General features: G+C 46.4%; 1 protein-coding gene across 2 annotated transcripts in view; it reads left to right on the top strand.

The window, feature by feature from the left end:
* The window catches only part of SEMA4G (semaphorin 4G), a 698845-nt gene that overhangs the window by 49702 nt on the left and 627457 nt on the right, over positions 1-21686 (top strand). The window contains exon 1 of one of the 2 annotated variants that reach the window (XM_086922680.1): positions 21220-21563. The exons of the other annotated variant lie outside the window; for it this stretch is intronic. The gene's annotated coding sequence lies outside the window, so the exon portion shown is untranslated. Of the gene's footprint in view, positions 1-21219; positions 21564-21686 lie in introns of those variants that run through there. 2 annotated transcript variants of the gene reach the window in all.

The raw sequence follows: 21686 nt of genomic DNA, 5'->3' as shown, positions 1-21686 counted from the left end.
TTTCTCAACATGAAACCTCCAAGAATACCCTCATTCCTTGATGTCATTGCCACAAGTTACCCAAAACGTTGTTTGCCATGTTCTTTATTTATGTAGCGTATATTGTTATTAAATGTGAAGCAAAGTTACTTCATATTAACCAAATCGAAGTAAAATTTGTGTAGACTGCAGATCCTGTACTGAATTACTTCAACATACTTTCAAACTGGATGGCTAAGGAAAATGATACATGGTGAGGTAAAGCGATTGGGCTGTGGCCCACACAAACTGGTCAAGAGGGGAAACCAAGATTTGAGTCTAGGATTGCTTATTGTGCAGTCTAGAGACAGTAGGGTTACATCCTTCTCTCTTCCAATTAGCACCAAGGGTCAGTGCTTTGCTTTCAGTTTTTCAATTACTGTTATTCAAGTAGTGTAAGTATGTCGAGTTCAATAAATACACTTATCACAACTTAAATCGTGTGTAGTTATAAAATGTAAAAGTGTACTTTTCTGTTTGGAATTTTCTGCAGACAAAAGCAAAAACAGCGACACAACATTCCTGTCGGAAGCCTTGCTGCACTTTGCAATGCCTCATTGAAGAGCTGTAACCGAAAGAGCAAAATCTGTGGGGGCTCCAAGACCTCTTCATGTTTTTGCTAATTAATTGCAGTCATTGAGGTGATGAGACTCTCCTTAAATCGTTCTTTTTTTCAAGCAGCAACATTACCATAAAACAGCAACCCCTGCCTGTCCTTACTCTGCTGGTTCACCTGGTTTGACAAACAGAGCAAGCAAGTAAATGATTAACAAAACAAAGAGGTCTCGGGCCCCCACAGAGTCTGCTCCTCAGGTCACAGCGCTTCATGATGACTTAAGGATGTGCAGCACAGCTTCCGCCAGACATGTTCTGTCTGCCACTGTTTAATCAGTTTCTACCTCATTATTTGGGGAGGGAGATACATCCCCATCCCCACTGCTCCTATGCCCATGTTAGCTCAACTCATTGTTTTCAAAATGACTTCAGTGAGCTGTACATGAAGAAGAATGCTTTCAATAAATATTGTATTGAAACCAATAACTGAAATCATAGCATGTGAAATAATCGCAGTGCCTTCTTTAGGGTGGTGTGGCCTGTGCTGCTGCATTAGGTGCATTTTGACATATTCAATGGAGTTAAAAGCACCTGCTGCAAAGTTCTTTTTGTGCCCAGCAATTTTCAGGCAATAATAAAAATGTCAAGATAGCTGGCGATTAATGTTACTGCTGGAGAGATCTCAGTTTTGTCTAATTGCAGTTCTGACTCATCATAAAGTAGTGCAGAGGATTAATGTGCCAGCTAAAAAGCATGTGCAACATGCAGATCACAGAATTTTTGTAGATAGCTCAGTGGGTTACTACTTTTGTCACAGAGGTTCTTTTGTTAGTTACTGTTCATAAGTTACAATCCTTCTACTATAGCATAATCAATCAATCAGTATTTATAAAGCGCAGCTACTCACCTGTGAGGGTATCCAGGTGCTGGGGTCTCGCTTGGATCTGTCAAAGATCCAGGCCTTGAGTACATTTCTTACTTACGTGAGAGATGGTGATGTTTGAAGGTGAAAGGTAGGTCGTACCAAGCTTTGGCAGCGAGCTAGGAGAAGGAACAGCCTCCACTGTGGCTTCGGCAGATGCGGTGGTGCGTGTGGGGGAGTGGGAGGTGGAGGTGGGGCGCAGGTGTCTTGATGGTTAATGGAAGTTCAAGCAGTGGTTGATGTATGTTGCTCCTTGGTCGTGGGGGGATTTGCAGGCATGTGTCAGTATATTGAATTGACATCTTTTCTGGATGGGGGCCAATGGAGGTTTCTGAGGTAAGGGGGTGATGTGGGTCCACTTGGGGAGGTTGAGGGGAGTCTGGCCGCTAAGTTCTGTATCATTTGGAGTCTCTTCAGGAGTTGGGTGGTAATTTCAGCGTAGAGTGCGTTTCCATAGTCCAGACGGCTGGTGACAAGGGCTTGACTGACGGTTTTCGTGGTGATGACTGGATCCATCTGAAGATCTTCTGGAGTATGGGGAGGGTGTGGAAGCAGGCAGGTGAAACAGCATTGATGTGGCATTTCATGGTGCGTTTGCTGTCCAGGATGCAGTCAAGGTTGTGGCTGTGGCCTGTCAGTCAGGGTGTGGGTCCGAGTTTGGCGGGCCACCTGGTGTTGTCCTATGGGGAGGTATTGTTTCCAAATATCAGCACTTCCGTCTTGTCCATTTTGAGCTTCAGGCATTTTGACTTCATCCAGTCTGGGACATTCACCATGGAAGTTGGCTCTCATGGTGGTGGTCCCTTCCGTGAGTGAGAGGATGAGCTAAGTTTCATCTGCATAGGATATGATGTTGAATCCGTGGGTTCTGACGATGTGGGCCAGGGGTGTCATGTAGGTGATGAACAGGGTGGGCTGAGGGATAACCTTGAGCGATGCCACAGATGATGTTCTTGGGCTCTGAGGGGAAGGGTGGTAACTGGAGTTTCTGGGTGCATTCTGTGCGGATGGATGCGATCCATTTTTAGGGTGTCTCCCTGGATACCGATGTGGTGGATCCTCTTGATGATTGTGTGTGGTGTGATATGGTGTTGAATGTTGAAGAGAGGTCGAGGAGGATCAGAGCTGCTGTTTCCTCTTGGTCGAGGAGGTTTCTGATGTTGTTTGTGATGGTGATCAAGGCAGTCTTGGTTCTGTGGTTGGCGTGGAAGTTGGACTGGGCGGCGCCCAGCAGGTTGTTTCTCTCCAGGTGTTCAGTGAGCTGGTGATTGGTGGCCTTCTCGAGGACATTGGTGGGAAAAGGGAGCAGTGAGATGGGACGTAATTCTTGAGTTCGCTGAGGTCGGCAGAGGGTTTCTTGAGGAGGGGACTCACTTCTGCGTGTTTCCATCCATCTGGGAAGGCTGGTGTTGTGATGGATGTGTTGAGGATGGAGGAGAGTAGCATGCTGATTTCTTTGTTCCTGAGATTGAAGAGGCGATCTTGGCAGGGGTCTGTTTGTGCTTCTGAGTGGATGGAGTTCATGATGGCTGCGGTGTTCTGTGTGGTGAGATGTTCCCTGGCGGTGAGCAGGTGGGTGGCGTCCGAAGTTGTGAGAAGGTTGTATCGGTCAGTGTGTTGGGGTTCGAAGGTACTGTAGATGCTGGATATCTTGTTGCGGAAGTAGTTTGTTCGTGTGTTACAAGGTTCCTGGGAAGGAGGGATAGAGTTCACTGAGGCAGATGGGCAGGAGAACTCTCTGATGTTGCTTAAGAGTTCCTTGCTGTGGATGCCGCTTGCTTCAATGCGGTCTGCTATGGCATGTCTTTTTGTGTCCTTGAGGCGTTTGTGGTATTTGTTTAGGGTTGAATTGAAGGTGGCTTGGTCTGTTAGGTCTCTGCTGGCACGCCACCTTCTTTCTCCTTGTTTGCAGTTACATTTTAGGGTCCTGGGTTCAGGTGTGTACCAGATGACTTATTTAGTGGCTCTGCTGTCGTGGCTAGCTTAATGGGGGGACTTTGTCAGCACAGTTGATGATCCAGATGGGCATGCTCTGAATGGCTTGTTCCAAGTTGTTTCTGGTAAGGGGCTGGGTGGTATTGAGGGCGTCAGCCCTTTGAGTCTCTGTTACTTTGTTCCAGCTGCGATGTGTGGAGCCAGGGGGCTCGCTGGTGGTGCCCAGGGATCCTGTGATGGTGAAGTGGATTATGGTATGGTCGGTCTAGGTGAGCTTGGTGACATGACTGCACTTTGTCACTAGCAGTGAAGATGGGGTCCAGTGTGTGTCCTGTGCAGTGTGTGGGGTCAGTGACTAGCTGGATGAGGACAATGTTGCTCATGCTTTCTATTAGGTTGGTGGAGTTGTTGTTTTTGGGGTCGACGAGGTGGAAGTTGAGGTCACCAAGGAAAATGTACTGTTTGGAGTCGATTGCTAGGGAGGAAATGAATTCTGGGATGGCGTCTCTGAATCTGGGGCATTGTGCTGGGGGCTGTAAATGGGGTGGTATTGCCCTCGTTTTGGAAGGAAGTTCAGGTGTTTCATGATGGGTGTTATGTCATCCTTAATGGCGGTGCAGTGGAGTGTGTAATAAGTTTTGAACGGGCATCAAAAAACTGAACGCAAGCAGCAAAGTATATGTTTAGAACATTCTGTTTTTCTCTAGCATTTTTTTGTCCTACGGTTGCTTAAAAGGGTTAGTTTGACCAGAAATACATCCTTATTACTAAAGCCAACCCCAACGACTGTGTTATATTTTATATCCTGAGTTAGTGCTACTCCATACCAAGCACTTTTAAAATATACTGCCTGCTAGTATGGATAACATGAGATTCCCACACCCTGTAGTCCTCATTGTCCTAAGTAATATTTCCTGATACATTGATTTACACACTTGTATTATTCATTGTCTCTGTATAAGGTGTGTGTGATGTAAAGTCCTCTGACACCCTACACTGGTATGGCTATAAAATAAATGAAATGCATGTGAGAGGGCCTAGGGAGAGATGAAGGGCACCCTTGAAGGGTGGTAGTGGAGGAATCTTTGGAGAAGGAGGTCATTGAGGGAGCACCAACAAAGTTTTTCGCATCTGGTGCCTAAAGTGCTAAAGCCGGGCCAATATTCACAAATGATATGCGGTGTCACTAACAACAAAGATAATTGAATCAAAATGTCATCTAGCTCCTAAAACATCCACATAGTTCTTTTAAGTGCCAGGAACTACCATGCCAATATGGCTTTTTGAAAGCAAAAAATATATTTTGTTAGAAAATGTTTTCTTTTTAGATTGATAAGGGCCGGGAAGTTTTTCCAACAATAATGTTTTTCAAAAACCATGACAAAACAAAAAAACACTGGGAATGGTAAAACGCTGGTGACCGACAGAAGCCTACTGGCTTTGCCTGTACCCGTTTTGCTCTTGTTTTTATTTACTTGTCTGATTCCTAGTTTAACCTTTTCCATGCTCATGACGAGCTGAGCTCGTCATGAGGCACGGTGCTCCGGTGCTCATGACGAGCTCAGCTCGTCATGGGCTGTGGAACGCTCATGTGCGGGGAGAATTCCCCTGCTGTGCTGAGCGTTCCACAGGAACCAATGCACCTATGACGAGCTGAGCTCGTCATGAGCACAGGAGCACTGTAGCTCATGACGAGCTCAGCTCGTCATGAGCATGGGAGCGCTGTGCGCCTCCATTTAGAAAACCGAGCATAATAATGTATTTTTGTTCTATCACTATTTCCTTGAATACTTTCCACATGAAATGTGTCACCGATAACCCTGCTAAAGGGAACAAACACATTTGGGATGCTTAAATTTACATGGAACAAATGTAGTCTACTGGCTAAGTTGCAAACTGTGGAACAAGGGGGCATATGTCCAACGGAACGCTGGAGCGTGGCGTTAAGCGAAGCTTGCTAACTACGCTCCGGCATTCTACAAAAGCAGGATGCACCGTATTTACAAAGATACAGCTCATCCCTGCGTTTTCCCTAACAATGGCGCAAAATAAATCTGTCTAGCGCCAGCACAGGCACCCTTGAACAATAGTGTAAGGGTGCCTGCGATAGAGGAAAGATTGTTTATATGCAGAAAGGCTTCCCATCCTGCACATAAACAATCACAAATGGCGAGTTATAACTCCTATGTGTGCCGCATTGTGGAGCACACATAGAAGTTGCAAAGCATATTTTTTTTAACGATTGTTTATGTGCAGGAAGAGACACCTCCTGCACATAAAATCATTCATGGCTGAATGAATGATTGATTTTTTTGCTGTTTCTATGTGTGCTGCACAATGCAGCACACAAAGAAACAGCAAAAACAAGGAGAAATTAAACCTTTCTCCTCGTTTCGCCATGTTAAGACCAGGTTTTCCCTGGTCTCAATGTTGGCGCTGCCCTATATTTATGCCACCCTTGTAAATATAGGCAGCATCAAAATCAATGGGAGTTGCGAGGAATGCCCACCGCAACACCCATTTCCCACCCCTTTCACGCTAAGTAAAGCGTGAAAAGGTGCCCTATTTACAAGGCAGTGTTAAGCCACATTAAAGGGGTCATTAGGCCCGCCATCCTTTCGTGAAATGGGACCGCCTGCCATTGCTGCGGGGGTCCCGTTGTTGACATTAGGAGGCGCCCGCCACACTGGCAGGCGCATCCTGCATTCCTGACATTGCGGCGGGCGGTGCTCTCAGCACCGCCTGCAGCAATGCCAGCAAGGCATGTCGTGCACTTCCATGCACAACGTGGCAGGCACCGCGCGGTGCCTGCCATGTTATGCATGGAACTGCAGGGGGGTACCATAGGTAGCCCCCATGTGCACCCCCACCCCCCAGGGTCCTTGGGGGCCCGCTAGGGGCCCCCAATTGCTAGAACCGCCTGCCTTTCCGTGGCGGCAATGGCATTTCCCTGCAGACATGCTAATATGGCTGGCGGTGTCTCCCAGACACCGCCACCATGTTAGCAGCTTTTCCGCCCGGTCGACTCTGCGACGGCAGACCGCCGCCCCCCATACTAATGACCCCCTACGTGTCTTAATGCCGCCTTGTAAATCAGGCGAAGAGCCCAATCGCCACAGGATCGTTGTTAAAAGTGATGTTCCTCTGTCGATAGGGGTTGTAAATTTGCTGCAAAGTTTCTAATCCCGGCTTCCACCATGTATAATTCTAAACATTGGATTAGTTTCCTTGGCGCAAACTTACAATCTGTGTGCGGAAATCCACTTCATAGGTCTGGCATCCACCTGCACAAATTAAGCACAGGAGCCCTTCTAAGCTTTGAAGAAAAGGTGACAACTTGTTCATTAAGGAGTTTTCTCAAGTTGGACAGGTTGAAGCTTAGGCGTACCTAATGTATATTCGATAACTACTGAAGCTAGGCTTCAGAAAACACCTACGTTTTCCATGTTAAAACAATATATACCTCTTGGGTAAATAGTAAATATATTGCACCAATTTAGACCATTTTCCAGGAAACATCTTGTCTAGCCATATGTTGGGAACATGATTATCGTACATGGGAAATACCATGGTTACACCAAAAGCTACGTCTAAATTATAGCAGAACCAGCCTATTATCGCAAAATAATGCAAAGTGATTACAGCAGAATTCGTGCATAATTTTCACCACGGGACACAGCAACAATTTCCAGTAGCAATCACATAATCACAGATGAACAGGATAGGTACTAGAAAAGTAAATGTAGAAAGATAGATTGCGAGCGCACGTGGCACAGATAATCAAATTGCGACTTCTTCTAAAGTAAAAAACAACAGAAAATAATCTATAAATGCTGTTAGGAAAAAATATAAAAAGTCATTCAACCTGGTCATCAGCCGACTTCCACACTCAAGTAGGGAAAACGTTAGATACAGTTTTAGCAGAAAATAACAAAACAAACAAAAACACAGGGCCGGACTGGGCACAGAAACAGCCCTGGTGCTTTAATCGGACCAGCCCCCGAGGCTCCACTGCTAGGCCCCACAAGGCTGGAGACGTTTGCTTGCTGCTTTTGTTACTGGGGGCCGATATTGCAAGACCGCTTAAAAACCGGCCCGAGTAACAAAACCGGCACCGCTGCTGCAAAACCAGCCCCCACCCTTCCAGCCTCCCGGGGAAACGCCTGATGCCAGGTACGGCCAGTTCAGCCCTGCAAAAACATCAGGAGACATATTGAGCGAAGTGTACCCTCTGAGCAAAAGCAACGGCATTTGTGATGAAACACAGCAGATGACAGCGAGGAACAGCAAATGTTTACTTTAGATATAAGGCCACTGAATTATATGAATCAAATACAGCCTAGGCCAAGGAACTCAGAATATTACTGTGCCCTGGAGTGATCTCCCAGTGATTTTCTTTAATAAGCATTGACAAAGCCAATAGGTCTTACTTATGCAAGAGCTATTGACTCTGACATTGTGTTTTAGCCATTATGTACACCAGTGCGGCTGCTGTTCAGCATGGCTAAAGGTTAGTGGAGTGGGATGAGGTAGATTGGAGTGGGGTAGATTGGGGTAGAGTGGAAAGGGGTAGATTGGGGTAGAGTGGAATGGGGTAGATTGGGGTAAAGTGGAGTGGGAGAGATTGGTGTAGAGTGGAGTGGGGCTAGAGTGGGGGTAGAGTGGAATAGAATGGAATGGGGCAGATTGGGGTACATTGGAGTGGGGTGGAGAGGGGTAGATTGGAGTGGGGAGATTGGGTGGATTATAGTAGGGTAGAATGGAAGGGAGTGGGCGTAGATTAGGGTAGTTTGGAGTGGGATACAGTGGGGAGTGGTGTGGGGTAGATTGAGATGGGCTAGGGTAGAGTGGGGTAGATTAGTGGATTAAGGGGTAGATTGGCAAGCATTACAACATGGATATTTGGGTAACTGTAAACTTTCTCCTTATCTGTACATGCAGAGCTAGCGGCAAGGCACCACCTGGTATTGCTCGCTTTAAAAGTATATTTAACGTAACATAACATAGATTGGACTAGATGGGAGTGGAGTAGATTGGGGTAGATTGGACTGGGGCAGATTGGATTGGGGTAGATTGGAGTGTGGTAGATTGGGGTAGAGTGGAGTGGGATGTATTTGGGAAGATTGGAGTGAAATGGGCAGATTGGGGAAAAGTGCAGTGGATTGTGTTAGAGTAGTCTGGGGTAGATTGTAGTGGGGTAGATTACGATGGAGTGGGGTAGAGTGGAATGTGGTGGATTGGAGTGGGATAGATTGGGTGGATTGTGGTAGGGTAGATTGGAGTGAAGTGGGGTAGATTGGACTGGTGTAGATTGGAGTGAGATAGATAGGAGTGGGGTAGTTTGGAGTGGGGTAGATTGGGATAGAGTGGAGTGGGGTAGATTGGAGTGGATTTGGGTAGAGTAGTGTGGAGTAGATTGGGGTAGGGTAGATTGGAGTGGGGTAAAATGGAGTGGAGTAGATTGGGGTAGGTTGAAGTGGGGCTGATTGGGTGGGGTAGACTGCAGTAGGGTAGCTTGGGTTGGAGTGGGATTGAGTGGGGTGGAGTTGGTAAGAATGGACTACGGTGGAGTAAATTTGAGTGGCATGTGGTAGATTGGAGTGCAGGAGAGTGGGATAGATTGGGTAGAGTGGAATGGTGTATGGTAGATTGGGGTAGAGTGGAGTGGGGTAGATTGGAGTGGGTAGATTAGAGTGGGGTAGACTGGGGTAGAAAGGAGTGGGGTAGATCCGAGTGCAGTTGGATAGATTGGAGTGGAGTCGAGATTGAAGTAAGATATATTGGGGAAGAGTGGATTTGAGTGGGGTAGATTGGATGGGTTAGGGTAGAGGAGATTGGAATGGAGTGGAGTAGATTGGGGTGGGGTAGACTGAAGAGGGATGATTGGAGTGGAATAGATTGGAGTGGAGAGGTTTAGATTGGAAGTGAGAGGTAGATTAGAGTGGAGTGATTTGGATTGGAGTGTGGTAGAGTGGTGTGGGGTAGATTACATTGGAGTGGGGGCCGAGTGGGTAGAATGGAATGGAGTGACGTAGATTGGAGTGGATAGGGGTAGATTGAGTGGGGTAGATTGGAGTGGGGATAGATTGGGGAGGGGTAGATTGGAGTAGAGTAGAATGAGGTGGGGTGTGTTAGATTCTAGTGACATGGGGTAGATTGGAGTGAAATATGGTAGATTGGAGTGGGGTAGATTGTGGTAGACTTGAGTAGGGTAGATTGTGGTGGTGCGGGGTAGAGTGGAGTGGGGTAGATTATAGTGGAGAGGAGTTGGATAGATTGCAGTGGAGTTTGGGGTGGAGTGGGGTAAATTTGAATGGAGTCGGGTAAATTGGACTGGGGTATAGTGGAGTGGAGTGGACCGGCGTAGATTGGAGAGGAGTTGGTTAGTCTGGAGTGGAGTGGGTTGTATTGGGGTATATTGGAGAGGGGCGGATTGGGGTAGATTGGAGTGGATACAATTGGAGTGGATTGGTGTATACGGGTAGATTGGAGCAGAGGAGGGGAGATTTGAGTGGAGTGCAGTTGATTGGGGTGGAGTGGGGTAGATTAGATTGGTGAGGAGTTGGATAGATTGCTTTGTAGTTTGGAGTAAAGTCGGGTAAATTGGAATACAGTGCTGTAAATTGGACTGGGGTAGATTGGAGTGGATTGGAGTGGAGTCGGATAGATTGGAGTGGAGTCGGAGAGATTGGAGTGGAGTGGGTTGGATTGGGGTACACTGTAGTGGGGTGGATTACAGTAGATTGGAGTGGGGTGGAGTGCAGTAGACTGGGGGAGTGGATTAGATTGGTGTTGGTGAGGTTCATTGGGTTAGACTGAGTGGAGTGGGGTAGAGTGGAGTAGATTGGAGTGAATTGGGTAGATTTGGGTAGAGTGGAGTAGGATAAATTGGAGTGGGTAGATTGGAGTGGAGTGGGGTAGATTGGGTCATAGTGGAGTGTATTGAGGTAGGTTGGAGTGGAGTGGGGTAGATTGAAGTGTGGTAGATTGGAGTGGGGTGGGGTAGAATTGGGGTGTGTGGGGTGGATACATTGAGGTGGGGTAGATTGGAGTGAAGTGGGGTAGATTGGGTGGAGTGGGGTAGATTGGGTGGAGTGGGGTAGATTGGAGTGGAGTGGATTGAAGTGAATTGGATGGTGGTGGTGAAGAATAAGGTACATTGAAGTGGAATTGGATAGATTGGAGTGGAGTGGGGTAAAGTGGAGTGGGATAGAGTGGAGTGGGGTCATTGATGTAAAGTGAAGGTGCGCAGAGTGTTGTGACATGTTGTGTCATAGAGTGAGTGGCGTAAAATAAAGTGAAGGTGCGCAGAGTGTTGTGACATGTTGTGTCATAGAGTGAGTGGCGTAAATGGGAGTGGTGTGGAGTTGAGTGGTGTGGTATGTCGTACGTAGAGTGTCTTAGAGTTGAAGGTTGCAGAATGAAGCAGCATGTTGAAGAGAGGAGTGTCATAGAATAGAGTGGCGTGGTATAGAGTGGTGGGGCATAGAGTGGAGTATGCATGGTGTGTTAGCGCATTGCCCTTACAGACAACACATTTTTTATTGAAATTTCCACTACATTTGCACCTACATATGGTTTTACTGCACACTAGTGATGATGTGTGCAAGTGTCTTCTCATCTAGTGTATTTATGTATTCAAAAATTTGTTTCCACCACACTCCAGAATTACAAAAAAAGTGCTTCATTTGTACTAATTCTGATATATTCTGAAACATCAGCACAGTTCATTTTTGTGTATGCTACAAAAAAAATCCTACAGCCTCTCATCTTACATGGATACTCAGCAGGATTACAAATTTATCAAAAATGAAAATGGACACTTGTTACACTTTACAACCTCAGATTCAAGGAAGAAGAGTACCCTCAAAAAACTCAATGCTATTCGTAGTGCGGTATATGTGTTTCATCCGCCCCGCATTGGAGTTTAGGCAGTTATCATTGGGATTTCTTCAGTGCGTTGGCTGCCAGTCTCATCCAGAGGCACCTCTGGGTTGTTTGGTGCAGTGTCCAGAGATTGAGGGTTTCCCCACTTACAATGTGAAAAAAGAAAAGAAACGTGATGTGCTAAGAATGGTAATTAAAAATGAGAAAACAACCCCAAGGATTTATCAGTGGATAGGTTCTCAGTAGATTTAAAATAATGTGATCATCCGGGGGCAGAGCCAGCACTAGCTAGGAAACTCTCCACACGCGGCCCTGCGCTTAAATAGCGACCTCCCCCGCAGGAAGCAACAAGTTCTACAAATTCAGAAACTGGACAATTGTTCCTATCTTGAAAAGACAAAACCAATACTGCACAAATAGTGTGGGTATACTTTCTTTGTTTTGTAAGTCCTGACGAAAGCTTCACAGACCCCTCGGGCCTAAGGAGCTGAAACATGTCGACGAATCCTCAATAATCCATATACTCACAGACCTAGTAACTCGGTCTGAATGAAGTATCACATTATTTTAAATCTAATGAGAACCTACCCCCCTAATAAATCCTTGGGGTTGTTTTCTCATTTTTAATTACCCTTTTTTGCACATCACGTTTCTTTTCTTTTTTCACATTGTAAGTGGGGAAACCCTCAATCTCTGGACACTGCACCAAACAACCCAGAGGTGCCTCTGGATGAGGCTGGCAGCCAACGCACTGAAGAAATCCCAATGATAACTGCCTAAACTCCAATGCGGGGCGGATGAAACACATATACCGCACTACGAATAGCATTGAGTTTTTTGAGGGTACTCTTCTTCCTTGAATCTGAGGTTGTAAAGTGTAACAAGTGTCCATTTTCATTTTTGATAAATTTGTACTCCTACCCTGGGGAAAGAAACGGACACTGTAATTCCTCATCCCTCCCTGTTGATGAACTTCTACTCAGCAGGATTGTCACATACATTCTTTCACTTTAACCCCTCCCCTGCTGGTGACGGAACCACTCCGTCATCAGCCGCGGTCGCACTGTGCTGATGACGGAGGGGTTCCGTCACGGCCCGCTCTGCACGCCTGCGCGGCGCGGATTCCGCGCCTGCGCTGAGCGTTCCATTAAGCGGGCGGGGCCGCGACGGAACCGCTCCGTCATGAGCACAGCCCAACCGCGGCTGGTGACGGAGCGGTTCCGTCACCAGCATAGGCGCGCCGCGCGGCCCCCCGCTCCCTTAGCACTGCGGCGGAATAGCCGTCACAGTGAAGGGGTTAAAGTCAAAGAAAGAAAAGTAAACACCAAGCTCCCTGGAAGAGAGAGCTTTACATTTGACCACTGTCTAAGAATGCACAGCAAATGTGACAAGATAAGAACAAGTTTTAAAGACCTTTTGACAGAAAGCAAGTTTGTGGAAGAATGCAATACACAAGGTGTGCGCAACAGGAAAGACGAACTCAAGCTGGACAGTCTACAGCAAATAAAGCAAGCAAATAGAAAGACAGAAAATGTGAGTTACAAACCACGAAGCCAATGGTAAGCAATGGGCGGAGTGCATTCTTAAGTGAGCTTTTTGAATGTCCCCAAGATGTATTTAGCAAACCAGACAACTGCACTGTCTGGTAAGCTTCAACCTAAAAAAGGCTGATATCTCACTGGCCCATGGTCAGACTGATTTGCATATGGCCATGTCTGAACTGGGGTTGCAGAGTGGGCTAAAGAACAGTGATGGATTAAACCCAAATCTGTTGACTGGGGGTGAGTGCTTGTATTGTCAACGCTCCGTCCATCATTTCCTTTGGTTTTTCTTTGTTTGCCATAAGTTGGCAGGGTATGCTCAGACCTGAGTACCTTGCTCACTTTGCCACTGCATTCAGGCAAGCCTGGCTGAAGAGGGCTGTAATGCCAGAAACCGGTTTTCGGTAGCTTGTTTCCAGTCCAGGGAAGGCATTGCTTGGTAGTTCGGGCTGGACTGTTCCCATGAGGCACAGGGTCAGACTGATTTGCATATGGCCATGTCTGAACTGGGGTGGCAGAGTGGGCTAAAGAACGGGGATGGATTAAACCCAGATCAGTTAACCATGGGTGAGTGCTTGTATTGTCAACGCTCCGTCCATCATTTCCTTTGGTTTTTCCCCGAATAACTATGTGGACCTTGCTTTTTCCGGTGGAATTCCGCACTGAATGTCAACTTCTGCAGGGGTTAACACTCACATTTACCACCTTGAGTAGGTAGGTGGTTAAAGTGAGCGGGGGGCATCAGATGGCGGGTCACCGGGATGCGGTATGATGTGACCTGACAATGAGGAGCATCATAGGCTCCCCTTTTTCCTTAGATAGGGGTCAGGTGTGGGCTGGTGACTGGGGCTGGGCTGCGCTTGCAGTCTATTCCCAGATTAATTTTACTACCCAGAAAAATCAGGTCTAGGGTTTTTGTACCACAAAAATCCCAGTCCGAGAGTACCGGCCACTTACAATTGTACAGAGGAGTATCTCACCTGGGGAAACCCCTCTACTGAAAGCGATCAGGACCAAAGTTGTGCCCTACTGTACTTGAGGGCAGAAGTATTACTACCCTTATTTAAATCATCAATTCACAAGATAAAATGAGAACGAAAAACCTAAACTTTTCAGCGAGGCCATGTATCGAGGGTTCGGGCTAGAGAAAATGGCTTTGGACGGGGGTGGGAGGACAATTTTCGAAGTGGACCATTCAGGAAGGCTGTCACAATATCCCACACTCAAAACCAGCGTTTCTTCCACTAGGTGCACTTACTGACTTTTTTCTGTTGCTAGGAAACACTGTAATTAATTCGGATTTGCTTTATTATATAGGGATTCACACCACAGTTTTGCCATCTCTACGTTTTGTAGATAACACTTGTTAACATTAACAATTTACCAACCGCAGGAGAAAGGAAGGCTGAATTGACTTTTTCCAGTATGCAGATTCTTGCATGTAGATCACCGAAGATACTAGCAGTGAGCATTTAACTCTTGGAGCCATCTTGCTGGCATGAAATACAGATTTTACTATAGCATTCAACTTAGCAGAACTATTTGAATCGGCCTTGGAAGCATGAAGAGCTGAGTGGCCCCTATCAGGAGCGAGGCACTATCATCCCATCCAGCAAAGACAAAAAAGCCTTCCTCAGGCACCGTGATGCCTGCCAGAGTCACCACACCAGATGTAGACACACCATCAAACACTTCCCCTTCATCAGACGCATCCGTTCTCCCATCCAGCACAGTCACCCCATCAAGCGCACTTTCCCCCATAAGTCACACCCACCCCTATTGGGCACAGTCATCCCCAGTAGACATTTTGACCCTGGTCAGATATATTAACTCCAAAGACACTGTCACCCATGTTGGGTACAGTCACTCTCTTCCGAGTCGCTCCATTAGACAGAGTCACTGTCAGAACCATCAGGCTCTGCCGACCCCAGCAGACACCACTGCACCCCCACCCATCACGTCCTCAGGCACAGCCACCCCGATCAGGCTCAATAACCCCATGAGAAAGTCACCACAAAAAACATAATTCTCACATCAGACACAGGTACCCCATCAGATATAATATCCCCCATCAGACACAGCGTCGTCAGACAGTCACTTCCACTGGCCACACTCTTTGTAATGTTGCATTATGTTGTTTGTTTTTACATAATGCAGCATTCCCGATTTGTTTATTGTCTTATCCTTATTTCTAGCAGATATCTTGGGTTCTTTGGAAGAAAATCTGGACTTGCAGCTTCCCACTCAGTGCATATCACCTTTGGTAGTTGGTGCGTTGTTGGTTATAGGGGTTTTCGCTGTACAGGGCATATGCAGTGCCATCTTAAGGTTTTTTTGTGACCCCAGGGCAAGACATATATTGGGGGCCCCTGTTAGGAGCAATTTTTAATTTGTTTGTCCATTTCAATATATTGAGGCCCTCATGAATCCAAACAGTATTTAATTATATGTTAAACTCTGCCATATGAGTGCACGCAAAACCAACTGAAACCTCACGTGAGGCTGCCGAGCATCCGTCAAATACTACCAAAAGACAGCTTGAACAAGGATTGGCAACATCATTTATTTTCATGCTTCCATCTAAATTTTTTGTCTTGCAGCAACAATGTCAGGTGCACTTTAGGGCCAAACCAGACTGTTTGCTTTGTGGATGTTTAGTAGACAAGGTCATAATATTAAAATAAGGCAAATGCTCACAGCACGTGACACTGTAGTTTTAGTTGCCAGATGTACATAATCAGAAATAAATCCCCCTTTATAACTCCCTGCTCCAAGGATTTTCACAGTTTATCACTTAACTCCAACCCCTTTTCGTGAATCTTTTTATCCTGGCTTAACTCTCCCTTGTCTGTCTTTTCCTCTCTCTGTGTGTACACTCCTCTGACAGGTCAGTGGCCCCAGGCTGGACTGAGTACGAGAAATGGGACGAGGTGGAGACAAGGGAAGGACAGGAAGATACACAGAATGGTTTAGCAAGACAGGTGAGGTAGAGGGAGGTGGGTAGGGAGAGACCGTGTAAGGGAATAGGAAGGCTAGGAAGAGATATGGGGTAAAGGGAGAAAGGTTAGTCAGTCCCAAAGAATGATATAGAGAATTAGGCATAGGAAGAGGTAGGTAGCGAGAGCCAGGTGCACGAAGAAGGAATGCAGAGGGAGAGAGGGGGTACAGAGAGGGGATACACAGAGGGGGAGGTACGGGAGTTAGAGATGTGAAGTAATGAGAGAAACATACACAGGTGCAAGGTTGAGAGAGAGAGAGAAGGAAGAGGCATGAGATGTAGCAAGAAAAGAGGTGAAGTAGGGAGGGGTAGGAGGGTTTGAGTAAGAGTGGCGAGGCAGCTGCATAAGGAGAGAGAACGTGAGATATAAACTGTGTAGGGCGTACAGACAGGGGTGAGGTAGAAAGATGTATAGAAGAGAGGAAGAGTGGTGAAGTGGAAAGGGTAAGCTGGAATAGAGAGACAGGTACAGGGAATGGTGAGAGAGAAGAGTAAAGATCGACAAAGCAAAATAGGTAAAGGTTGGAAGAGAGAGGTAGCAACAATGGAATAGGACAGTGACAGAGGCATTATACAGGGAACAGAGGCAGAAAGAGAGGCCGGGTGGAGAGGTGAGGCAGCAAAAGAACAGTGAGATACATTGAGAGGTTAGGTAGTGAGCGAGAGAGAGGTGGTAGCCAGAGATGAAGTAGTTAGTGAGATGTCAGGTAGAGAAAGGAATGAAGTTCAGACTGAGTGAGGAAGAGAATGATGAGGTAGAGAGAGGTGATATATAGAAAGGTGGAGACAGAAGTGAAGCAGATGGGTCGCGGAGTTGAGATAGAAACAGAGGAGCTAGGGGGTGACGAGAGGGGTGAGGTAGAGAGAGTTGAGGTAGGGTGAGTTAATAGATAGGTAAAGAAGTAGAGTGAGACAGAGTGATAGAGAGGTGAGGTTCAAAGAGAGAGGGTAAAGAGAGGTAGGGTAGAAAGAGATGTATTGGAGAGAGGAGGGAGGTAGGTAGAGGTGAGGTAGAGAAAGCTGAAATAGATGGAGGTAGGTCCATAGAGATGCTGAGGTGGCTAGAGTGAGAGGGAAAGAGAGGGGTGTAGAAGAGGTGAGGTGAAGGGAAGAGAGAGAGAGATGAGAATGATAGGGAAAGCAGAGAGAGGTAGAGAGTGCTAGAAAGAGGTGTCATGGAGGTAGCCAGTGAGAGAGATAGGTTTCTGTCACCCACCCTTGGCCATCCACTCTTCGGCCCAGGTGAGCTCATAACCATCTATCCCATCAGACATAGAAGTTGTGCTTTTATGCTACAAGGATTCCTCACTGCCAGCCTCATTACTGACCCACAACATACCGACTACTGACATCCCGAAAAGACGAGGGCCACAGGAAAAACATCAGAATACAAACCCTGGGAACCTAATTGAGATCCCGCTAACACCTATTCTTAATCCCTTGTGCTTATCCAAAACGGCCCTAAAATGTATGCTTCTCAACTGCATATCAACGATCAAACACGCCACAGACATCGTCCAAACTATCCTCGACCATAAATTGGAAATGTACTTCTGACAGAAACCTGGTAAATCAATGGTCCACACCCTATCCACACCCATGCTTGACATCATTGTGCCTTCAAACTACACCATTCAACACCTCGATTGACAGCAACGACAGGGAGAGGGGATCATGATTATTCATGTGAAATCCCTACTAGTCAAGAATTTCCCAGATGACAGTCTTACATCCTGTGAATTCATGGGTACACAAATCTCCACATCAAAGAAATCAATAGCCAAAGCACACCTCATTTACCACCCTTCAGGAGACAACCAACTGTTCATTTAACATAGAAAGAAAACAATTACAATACAATCCATGCTATAACCCAATGCTATTTTTCTCGGAGACTTCAACCTTCACTGGAATGATGAGGACGATACATAGGTACATCCGCTAAAACAATTCCTCTCCGATCAAAACTTTACCCAATCATGCACAAAACCAACTCATAACAAAGGACCAACATTCGACCTGATCATATCAAGAGAAGGAACACTGACAATTTACTCGATCACACCCACATGGCTGTACAGATCATTAGTCAATAATTTTCCACCTAAATTCCCACACACAGAAAACTAAAGGTCAAGAAATCAAACAGAAATGCTGGGTTAGAGACATCAAAAACTTGGACAGGGCAGAACTGACCGTACTTTGCAAGAAAAACCTCAATCCCCCAACTTGAACCTAGAATGCTCTCGAATTAAGCGAGCACTACAACCATACGTATCAAACATGATGGAGCCAGTAGCCCCACTGAACCTCAAAAGACAAAAAAATCAAACTCTCTCACCCTTGGTACAATCAAAGTCTAAAAGGGGAAAGGAGGAGTCTTAGACACACAATACGAAGGAGAAGGCAGGAACCCTCGACACTGCTTCTAATCAAACTACGTGAATGTCCAAACAGCTACAAAAACCACATCTGGAACACAAAAGCATCATTCTTCAGATCCCAACGAGACCGGGCAAGGAATCGTCCGAGACGATTGTTTGAAATTGTTAACCAACAGAGAGAATGTGGCCTAACGGCTAGGGCAGTGACCTCAGAGCGGGGAACTGGGTTACAGTCTCGGCAGGGACGCTCAACATTCTGCGATTCTGGGCAAATAACTTAATCTCCAGTGCCTAACAAAAATAAATATGTCCGTCTGTAACGTAACTGGTGCTCATGTAAAGCACTCTGATACTTTCGGGTCTAATTTGCGCTATATAAAACTCCACAAAAAAAGGGGAAAAAATGCAACCAAGATCAGCAATACCTCAGTGGAAAACTGTGAAGCTTTCTCTTCATTTTTCAATGATAAAATCTTAGAAATCGAAAAGGAAATTGTAAATCAACAAAGAAACTCTAAGAGACACTTTAGACAATGATCACCATTCCAACAGTGTATCTCCATAACCAGAGGAGGAACAGATGACATCTCACCCATCCAAGACCAAAAATCAAGCTAGCTGGAGTGAGTTTAAAACACTAACTGAGGAGGAGGTCCACAAGATCTTAATATGAACAAAGCCAACCTCTCATTTCTATGACCCTATCCCTTCCACAATACTAAAGGAACTCAGTTACCTCTTCTCATCCATACTGACGAAGATCGTACATTCATCGCAAGAACAAGGCAATTTCCTGGACTACTTGTAGGCTGGGCGAGTGACACCCCTCCTGAAAAAAGTAAGAGCAGACCCTACTTCCATGTTCACCCGGTGTTGAACATTCCTTTTCCAGACAAATTGTTGGAAAATGTGTGCACAACCAACTGAATTAGCACATTGATCAATTCAACTTACTCAGAAAATTTCAATCAGAATTTAGACCAGGGTACAGCACAGATGCTGCCATTGTTCCCATAATGGATGCAACCCTTAAGATGCTAGACAACATGAATCCTGCCTACTCATCCTGTTAGACCTCTCATCAGCGTCGATAAGGTCAATCACAACAAACTACTTACATTGCTAGAAAAAGAATGGGGCTGTCAGGGAAAGTACTCTCCTGGTTTGCATCCTTCCTGCAGTACCGCTCTCTACGGATCAAACTAGGCAACTCTTTCTCAGCTGTTGCACCAGTGAGATGCGGCGTCCTACCAGGGTTGTCCATTACCCCCACACTCTTTAACCTTTATATGGAGCCACTAATGGAAATCTTCAAGCAATCGAACACTGAATACCATAGGTGCACAGACGACACACAATTATACTCAACGATATGCCCCCTAGATAACATCATTCAACTAAATAACACTCTAGTCAAAACTCAGTTCTGGCTAGCTCAAACAACCTCAAGCTGAACTCTCTGAAAACAGAATTCCCACTTTTCTCACTGCACAACAGCTCCACACGCATCCAAGAGTGGCTCAATCACTTAGACGTCCTCACTTGCAAACCCATTACTATTGATTCCATAAACCCCTTGGAATAACACTGGACAAGAATCTGAACATACTAGCACATATCAGTGCAACCACGCGCAGTGTGTCATTCCAACTCAATCTACTGAAGGAAGTGAAACCATTCCTGCCACCTCCAGACTTCAAACAAGCAGTACAATCAATAGTGGTCTCAAGACTAGAATATTGATCTGTGACCTTGCCATGTCTGTCCAAATCAAAAACGGCTCCACTCAAAGCGACCCTCAACAGAGCAGATAGACTGGTAACAGGCACTAGACTCTTCAACCACATTTCCCTTTCATTTAGGACTCCTAACTGGCTCGCTCTCAAAGCCAGATTCCAACTGAAAACTGCTTGCCTCACGCATAAAGCCTTACATTGTAATGAACCAAGGTACCTGGCAGAAAAGATTTGAATCTAATCTCAGGAGGCAGAAGCTCCCTCAGAATCGCAACCTCTCTCAGGCTAGAACCCCCCATATTCAGAAAACAAAGAACCGACACACACTCCTTTTCTGGAGTGGCTGCAAGGATTTGGAACTCCCTACCACCCAAGGTTCGGTCTAACCATCGATCCACGTCTTCAAAAAAGAGGTGAAAAAGATGCGAATGAACAGATTCCTCTCATAAAGCCATGACTAACCTATCCCCTGGGTGCAGTGGCTGGCACAATGACAGTAATACCAATACAGGGCGGAAGCACAACCATACCAGTAGAACCCACAAAACATTGTCCAACGGGTCCTAGGAATGAAACGAACGCAAAGCAGACTCCTGAAAAACCAGCCTGAAGAATCCATCCCAGGGACTCTTAAACGAATGGCAGACTCCTAAAATCTTGGTGATGGAAATTCCAGTTGACCAGCAACAAGTGACTTCTGATCAATCCAGTGCTGGCATATCGGCCATTGGATCTCTTTGGAGCTACTATGGAGAAAAGTGTTGTGTATCCAGTTTCCTCTTCGAACTCATTATTGTTGTCTAGTGGTATGTATTTACTTGGGCTTGTATTTTAATTTAACAGTGGGTTTTTGCTTTACATAGCCAGTCTATCAGAACCGGACCCATTTAGTACAAACCCACTTGGTAGCGGACACTGTTTTTGAAGTTTTACTTCGAGGGGGCCTGTTCTTTGTGACTAGGACCTCAACACATCAGGCTACGCAAAGGCCTCTACTTTGCAGATGGATTCGGGGATGATTTCCCCAAAGGCAATGTGTCTGCTTCTTTTACAGTGACGTATTTTTAATTGTCTATAGTTTGAGGCTAGCAAGAAGTGTAAAACTGACACAAATAAAAAAAAATCCTTTTTCTTCCGCATGACGAATGCTGTGGTTCGTGTTGAACGCCCCTTCGGTACTTCCACACACGTGGTGTTAACACTTCAGTACACTCTTCTTGCCGGGTTCTGTAAGCCCCTATGCAGTGCAGAGACACGGTTGTTTCTCCAGCCCTTTGTACACTCTCCATATCCAGTGCTGTTGCTGTGGAAGGCACACAGGTTGAGGGCTTGCATTCACCCCTCGCTCCGCTGGGTGGCGGCAGAGAGCCTGCGCCGGGCCCGAGGAGCTCTGCCCGCAGCCTGGTGAGTGCACCCGGAGCCCCGGCACCGCACACGGCTGAGGAGGAGGAAGAGGAGGAGGACCAGAGGAGCTGCGAGGCCGAGGAGCGCGCCCCCCTCGCACGGCATCGAGTGTGTGCTGACAGCCCGCGCCCCTGACGCCCACCCCGGGCTCTGTCCCTGCTCTCCGCGGTGACCCGACTCCAGGTAAGCAGGTACGAGTCCAGGGGAGGCTGAGGCACGGGGTGCAACCAGGAAGAGCGCGGGGATTGTCAGGCACCGGGAGGGATCCCTCTGCGTACACGCACCGTGGGTCCCTGGCGCCTCCTC

Source organism: Lissotriton vulgaris, chromosome 5 (assembly GCF_964263255.1).
Source record: "Lissotriton vulgaris chromosome 5, aLisVul1.2, whole genome shotgun sequence".
Lineage (NCBI taxonomy): Eukaryota > Metazoa > Chordata > Amphibia > Caudata > Salamandridae > Lissotriton > Lissotriton vulgaris.
Note: the sequence above shows the minus strand (reverse complement) of the source record. Positions and strands in the feature narration are given on the sequence as shown.